Source organism: Bos indicus x Bos taurus, chromosome 8, assembly GCF_003369695.1.
Source record: "Bos indicus x Bos taurus breed Angus x Brahman F1 hybrid chromosome 8, Bos_hybrid_MaternalHap_v2.0, whole genome shotgun sequence".
Taxonomy (NCBI): Eukaryota; Metazoa; Chordata; class Mammalia; order Artiodactyla; family Bovidae; genus Bos; species Bos indicus x Bos taurus.
The window spans coordinates 96,420,541-96,428,432 of record NC_040083.1 but is presented as its reverse complement, the minus strand read 5'-3'; the positions used below and the strand labels follow the sequence as shown (position 1 = coordinate 96,428,432).

The 7,892-nt window shown below is 42.9% G+C and overlaps 1 pseudogene; it reads right to left on the bottom strand.

Moving 5' to 3' along the window:
• Positions 1-2,585: 2,585 nt before the first annotated feature.
• Positions 2,586-4,349, bottom strand: LOC113897888 (annotated as a pseudogene).
• Between the last annotated feature and the right edge of the window lie 3,543 nt (positions 4,350-7,892).

Genomic DNA, 7,892 nt, shown 5'->3' with positions numbered 1-7,892 from the left:
CAAATAATAATAGTTAACTGATGAGAGAACAGAATGAAAGCCGTTGTGCTTCTGGCCACTTTGGTTAAAACTTACTGCCATTTTGCTAGCTTAATTAACATTTTTTTTGAAAAGTGGGGGTTAGAATTATAGTATTTGTAGCTTTGTGGTGAGAATTAAAAGGGAAAAATAAAATAACAGCAGCTTAGCAGAATCTTGTTGTTTAAAACAAAAGAATGATAGGGTCTCAAGTCCAAAAATCTTGAAGTTCTGCATTTCAACTCCATGTGATTTTAAAACTCTCTTAACCTTTAAAACTCTCTTTATCTCTAACATAGAGAAAACAATGCCAAGCTTGTGGAATGGTCATCAAATATTGGGTAAGATAATAAGAGAAAGAGCTCCCGTGCATTGAAAGACAGGGGGTGAAAACTCCAGGACATCCATCCAGTGTGGACAGAGTCCTTACCACTTACGCAAAAATATAGATACATTTTAGCAGGCGTATCTTAGCTGGTTTGGGTTCTTTTCCTGCTGCAGTTTTTGGTAGACAAACAGGCTTATAGAAAATATTTTTATTATCCACAGTGAGAAATGACAAATACCCTATTTTTTCCTAAAAGGTTTTACAAATGAGAACAGAAAACTAACATCCCAACTTCTCAGTAGCAAAGTGGGGGCAGTTCATTCCAATGAATAGATTATTAACAATTATAATAGATTAGAATTAATTCCTAAATTTAATAATTTGGCAATTTATTACTAACTTCAATGCTTATTTGATAGAGGATTTGGCAATCTGAATTCCACGTGCTGTCCTGATTAAATGTTTCCTGCACAAGTTTCCTTGGAACAAAGTTTTGCTTTTGTTTTTTTGTTTTTTTTTTTAATTACCCTTGTCTTGTAAGAGAAAGCCTTATTGGACAATCCATGCACAGTGGGAATGGAGTGTAAGTAATGGCTCATGGTCATAGAGTGAAAAGAGCCGGCCTCCTTAGCTGTACCACACTAGCGTCTCTACAGACTGCCAGCCTCCATCCCTGCATCACCGCATCCCCTCATCCCCTCCTGTATCCCCCATCCGCCCACAGCCCAGCCCTCAGAGCAGGGGGTCTTCAGGGCAAACTTTCAGTTTGAATTTCCCGGCTTTTGTCAGTTTCTGTCAGAGCCCTAGCCACCTTCTCCCACTGCCTGCGGTGGCTTTGTTTTCCCTTCTCCTGCATTTGCTCCTCGTTAGCCTGCGTCCCGTGTCGGCGCGTTCACCGTCGGCAGAGCACTGCTGACAGATGGTCGGGGGGCTGGGAGTGGGGCTGCCGTGGCTCCGGGCCAAAGGATGTGCCTCCCGCCGGAATGCACGGCCCACAAACTCCTCCCTGAAGCCTCGTCCCTACGGTTTGGTTCTGTGGGCGTGTTTGTATGTGCCGGTGCCCACGTGGCATGTTTTGTTGTGGTGGTGGCGGTGGCTGTGGCTGTTTTTGTTGTTATTTGGGCCAATGACAACAGAGGCCTCGCTGGCTGGCGGCTGCTTTCCACTCTTGGCAGTTTCCAGACTCCCAGACAGGAAATTCTCCTAACGATTGCAGCTGTGAATTGGCCCATTTTTCTGGAAAGGGGATAAAGACAAAAGTTCTGTGGGATCTTTCACTTCTCTCGCACAAGCAAGGACACGTTGAGCACAAACAGGGACCTGCAAGGAGATGGGGGTTGAACTGCAGTGGGGCTGGGAGAAGAGAATGTGCTCTTGGAGCATGCGCAGTGGAGCTCCCCGCGTCCTGATGTCAAATTGCCCCGCGAGTGACACTGCTCTGGGTCCCACTGGGGATTCGGCAGTTTGAACCCATTTGACAGTCAATAGAGACTCGCTTCCATTCATTTTTTTTTCAGCGAAAATCCCAGAGCTGGCTCTGTGGCTGGTCGTTTACTGGGGAGTGAGGATGCGCCAGAAAACAAAACTGGCAAGGTGTAAGCCTCACGGAACTAACAACTGGGTAGACAAAACACAAGTAAGCAAACACGTATCACAGTCACACCCTTGGCAGTGTTTTCCATGCAACTTAACAGGCTGCCATGGTAGAGATGGATGGTGATGGTGATGATGGTTCCCAATTTGTAATGTGTTCTTCTTAATGTGCCAAGCACTGTTCTGAAGGCATTTCTCACTTCATAATATCTCTTTGGGAAGAATACTATGCAAAAGGACATTTGGAGTGATCAGGAAAGGCCTCTCTAAGGACAAGAAATCTGAATTGAGATGTGGAGGACACAAAAGAACCAGCCATTTAAAGAGCCAAGGGAAGGGGACTGCAAGGACGAAGGTCCTGAGGTGGAGCAGAGCGTAAGTGTATCCAGGTCATTGAGAAAGACCTATAGAACAGGGGTGACCTGACCTGTGGGACAGGGTGTAGAGGTAAGATGGTGACCAGAGTGGGAACTGGGGAGACTGGAATGGTATGGGGTGAACTTTTGAAGTAGTCAGGGCCCTTGTGAGGACCAGGTCCTAGAAAGGGAAATGAGAATGGGAAGCCATCGTTGGATTTATAGCTGAGAAGAGACATGATTTGAATTACATTTTTGTTTGTTTGTTTGTTTGAATTGTTTATTAACTGACCAGATTACAAAAATAATCCTGGTAGATACCTTAGTTCATCCTTCTAATAAGCTTGTTGATCTGGTCTTCCCTGTTGCCAGCATCTCCACCTTCTACAAAATGAATGGTCTTTTTCTTCATTCCAGCTTGTGGAAAAGACAATTTAAAGGGCCATAGGAAGTTGTTTGCTTCTTTGAAATGTTTTCCAACAGTATAGATCTCATGAATCAGATCCTCCATGCAGATGATTCCGTATTTCCCAAGAGATGGAGCAATCAGTGCATTGTCTGTCAGGGCAATTCGCTTTTTGTTGATTTTGCCATAACCACGCTTGTAGATCAATTCATTTACAGACTTCGGATTTGGGTAGCCCCAGCTCAACATTCCGGAGAAAGCAATGGCACCCCACTCCAGTACTCTTGCCTGGAAAATCCCATGGACGGAGGAGCCTGGTAGGTTCCAGTCCATGGGGTCGCTAAGAGTCAGGCATGACTGGGCGACTTCACTTTCACTTTGCACCTTCATACATTGGAGAAGGAAATGGCAACCCACTCCAGTATTCTTGCCTGGAGAATCCCAGGGACAGAGGAGCCTAGTGGGCTGCTGTCTATGGGGTTGCACAGAGTCGGACATGACTGAAGCGACTTAGCAGCAGCAGCAGCAGCAGCTCAACATTCAGAAAACTAAGATCATGGCATCTGGTCCCAACACTTCATGGGAAATAGTTGGGGAAACAGTGGAAACAGTGTCAGACTTTATTTTTTGGGGCTCCAAAATCACAGATGGTGATTGCAGCCATGAAATTAAAAGATGCTTACTCCTTGGAAGCAAACTTATGACCAACCTAGATAGCATATTGAAAAGCAGAGACATTACTTTGCCAACAAAGGTCCATCTAGTCAAGGCTATGGTTTTTCCACTGGTCATGTATGGATGTGAGAGTTGAACTGTGAAGAAAGCTGAGCACTGAAGAATTGATGCTTTTGAACTGTGGTGTTGGAGAAGACTCTTGAGAGTCCCTTGGACTGCAAGGAGATCCAGCCAGTCCATTCTAAAGGAGATCAGTCCTGGTTGTTCATTGGAAGGACTGATGCTAAAGCTGAAACTCCAGTACTTTGGCCACTTCATGTGAAGAGTTGACTCACTGAAAAAGACTATGATGCTGGGAGGGATTGGGGGCAGGAGGAGAAGGGGACGACAGAGGATGAGATGGCTGGATGGCATCACTGACTCGATGGACATGAGTTTGGGTGAACTCCGGGAGTTGGTGATGGACAGGGAGGCCTGGCGTGCTGTGATTCATGGGGTCGCAAAGAGTCAGACACGACTGAGCGACTGAACTGAACTGAACTCAACTGATGCAATGTATGACTCCACAATTCTTAGCATGTTAATTGATGCCTTGTTGAGCTTCACAAAGGTGCTATTGAAGATCTGCCAGAGGTGAAGGAGCTGCAGCACCTTTCACACCTTTGGGCTCACACTGTTGATACCTCTGATCCTGATGACAAATGCCAATTTGGGTTCCACGGGTACATAGAAGTTGCAGGCTTTTCATGCCATCCTAGCCATTTGAATTTCAGTTCTGTACATACGTCTCTTTTCCTTGTGATAATGCTTAAGCTTTTTCATAGATAAGCTTCCTCCTTCCCTTTCGAAGCATCTTTTGGGCAAACTTCTTTCTCAGGTGCTTGATCTTAAGCTCTGTGAAATTCTTTCACTTTTTCTTAAGGGTTTCTGGCACACCAGGAACCTTCTTTTTCTTCTCTTCTGCACTCTCCATGGTTCCAGCTGGGAAAGAGGCTGGAATTACATTTTTAAAAGATTTGTTCATCTGTATTGGGGAACATGAGATGAATTGGATCATACAATGTGTAAGTGGAAGTATGGAAGGCTATCACTGGCAAGAAATGATGGTGACATGACTAAGGATGGTAACTATAGACATGGAGAAGTGGACGATTAGGTCTCCATGTAGGCGGTGGACACAAGAAGAGAGGTTGCTCAGCTAAGTTGGTGAGGTCTTGAGACTGAGTAGTCATGGGAGCACCCCACTTTCTGACTCTGGACATTTGATGGTGGCAGATGTGACATTCACTGGGATGGAAAGGACTGATGATGGACCAAGGGTTCCTCCACAGACAAAGAGTGTACCTGCTTTGTACACTGGAGAGGTCAGTGTCCAGTGAGGAAATCTGAAGCCTGGGATGAAGAAGAAATACCTTCCACTGAGGGGGAAAAAAGAACGACTGTATGATAGCAGGAGAATAATCACCTTACCTTTGTGAGATGATGTTGTGTACTTTAACATCTGTATCTTGTCTCATTTGTTCTTCACTCTAATATTGTGCTAGCATTATGATGGTTTCAATTTAAAGAAGGAGAAAACGAGACTTACAGAAGTGAACTGACTTTTCATGGTCACGCAGTTGGTAATACTAGTTATTGTCAACATGCATGGAAAACTAACTTTGTACCAAGCACTGGTTCTACATATTTTACATATGCTGGGTCTTCATAATCAACTAAGGTAGATATCACTTTTACCCCATTTTGCAGAGGGGAAACTGAGGCACGGAATGCTTAAATAATTTGTTCAAGGTTAGAATGCTTAAATAATTTGTTCAAGGGTATATAACTATCAGAATGTAACTATTTCTTTTATTATTATCATTAGTTTTTGGCCACGCTGGGTCTTTGTTGGGGCGTGCGGGCTTTCCCTAGCTGTGGTGCGAGGGGGCTTCTCAGCGTGATGCACAGACTTCTCTAATTGTGTGGCATGGGCTGTAGAGCATGGCCTGAGTAGTTGGGTTCAAGGGCTTCGTTGCCCCGTGGCATGTGGAATCTTCCCAGCCCAGGGATTAAACCTGTGTTCCCTGCATTGGAAGGTGGATTCTCAACTACTGGACCATTAGGGAAACCTCAGAATATTATTTATCTCTAAATAACAAAAATAAGTTTCAAGTCTGGCTCCCTATTTGTGTTGTAAACCACCATGCTCTACTAGGTATGATTGAATTAGGGCTCTGAATCTCACAACCTTTTTACTATTCTGAGATGTTTCCTTGGTTCTACTTTTGATGATTACTCTTCTTCTCCCATGAATTTGTGTACCTGGGTCATCTACAGGTTTGCTATAGATAGCTAGATGACTGTTCCTCAAATATTTTCCTCCAAAGACTATATAGCATCATGATGTAACATCTGAAAAGAACTCTTTTGTTGAAGGGACATACCTGTTAATCCTATCAAAATTAAAAACAGAAAAGAAAACCTATGAACTAATTTGGTCTACATTTGTTGATTGATCAGAAACCATTTTTTTGTTCTGACTTTAAAATTAATATATGCATCTTGGAATAGGACTTCCCATTTTCTTGACAGTCCTAGGGCCAAGTAGGAAGAAGGCACGTATACATTATATTAGTTTCATTTTCTTGTCTCATAAAAGATGGTCCATGCACATAGCAAAGAAGAAAGAATTAGGCCACAGACAATCCCCACATATTTCTTGATAAGGTTCTGTGGGTGATCACCTTGGCAGCATATTGAATGTACTTCCTGTCATATTTCTTCATTGAAGGCAGATAGGAGAGTGATTACTCCAACCTTCTTTGTGCATATGTATCTGATCAAGTTCTCTGACTGCAAGTGTGAGTGTGATGATGAACACGCATTCTGGCACTTCACAGCCTCCCAGAAAGTGGTTCTGTTCCTGAGTAGGGTTGAAATAACCACAGGCAATTTTTTTTTTTTTTGCTGTTGGTTAGTTGAGTAAGCATGGCGTTAGGTCCTCATTCTGCTCATTCTGAAAATGTTCTATTGGTTTCTTGTACCCAGTTGGTGGTGAACAGCTGCCTCACCAGGATGTTTGTTCTGAAGATGAAGTGAGATGATTTCTCCATCTTGGCCTTCATTCAATCAGGTAGCTAGGACAAGAGAGGCAAAATGCTTACCTTATAACAAGTACTACACAAAGCTGCTTCATGTTTTATCCAAAATATGCTCCTCCATTAGGCTTGGGAAACATTACGTTCTGTTTCTGCTGTGTATTGTCATACAAAAAGCTCTGATGAGGCCTACGGTAAAGAAACATGTTTGATTTTGCTGAACGTGGTCCTTCCCAAACTATCTACTGTCATCTATGCTGACAATCATTTGTGTGAATCATGCCCCAGCCAGATCATTCTTTAGCCCATTAAGGTGTATTGAGGGACTTCCTTCCCTGGTGGTCCAGTGGGTAAGAATCCACCTAGCATTGCAGGGGATAGGAGCTTGATCCCTGGTAAGGGAACTAAAATCCCACATGCCGCTGAGCAACTGAGCCAGTACGTTACAGCTGGAGAGTTTGTGCACCCCAACAATGATCCTGCGTGTTGCAACTACGGCCCAACTACAGTATGGCTACAGCCAAATAAATAAATAAACATTAAAAAAAAAACAATGTGTTGGAATCAAACTCCTTAAAATAAAGCACTAAAAGAAAAAAAATAATGACTAGGGTAGATTGTTTCCAGTCAGATAGCCTGAAGCTCATGAACTGACTTAGTCTATTAGACATTCTGTAATTTGGGGCAAAATTCTTAAATTCCTTTGGTTCTTTCATTTGTAAAATGGGAAAATGAATATTTTCTCAATAGTTGATTGTGATTTGTTTATTTATTAGTGAATATATTCATTAAATATTTATTGAATATCTTCTCCATGCCAAGTATTGTACCAGGGACTGGGGATTCAGGGGCTAGCCAGCTGTATTAGTCAGACTTTTCTAGAGAAATAGAACTGGTAGGAGAGATAGACAGATATAGAATAAATCATAGATATATATTATAAGGAATTGGCTCATGTATTAATGGTTATGGAGGTTGAAATATGCCAACTGCAAGCTGGAGACCCAGGAATGCTGTGATATAATTCAACCCAAGTTCAAAGACCTGAAAATATGAAGTTATGAGGCAGAGGAAGATCATGTCCCCCCTCAGGCATGAAAGGTCAAATTCTTCCTTTTTCTGCCGTTTTGGGCCCTCAAGGGATTGGATGATGCCCACCACATTGAGGAGAGCAAGTTACTTTACTGCATCCATGGATTTGAATGTTAGTTTCAGCTGGAAACACCCTCAGAGACACACGTAGAAATAATATTTGCCAAATATATGAGCACCCCTTGAGTTAGCCAAGCTGACATGTAAAGTTAACCATCGCACCAAACCACTTGGAGTTGAATTGTTTAATCACAAGAAGTCCCTGATTGACCTTTTGCCCTCATACCATCCCAAGGCATCAGTTTCTGGTCCTATTTTTTGGTATTACATAGCAAGAGAGATTC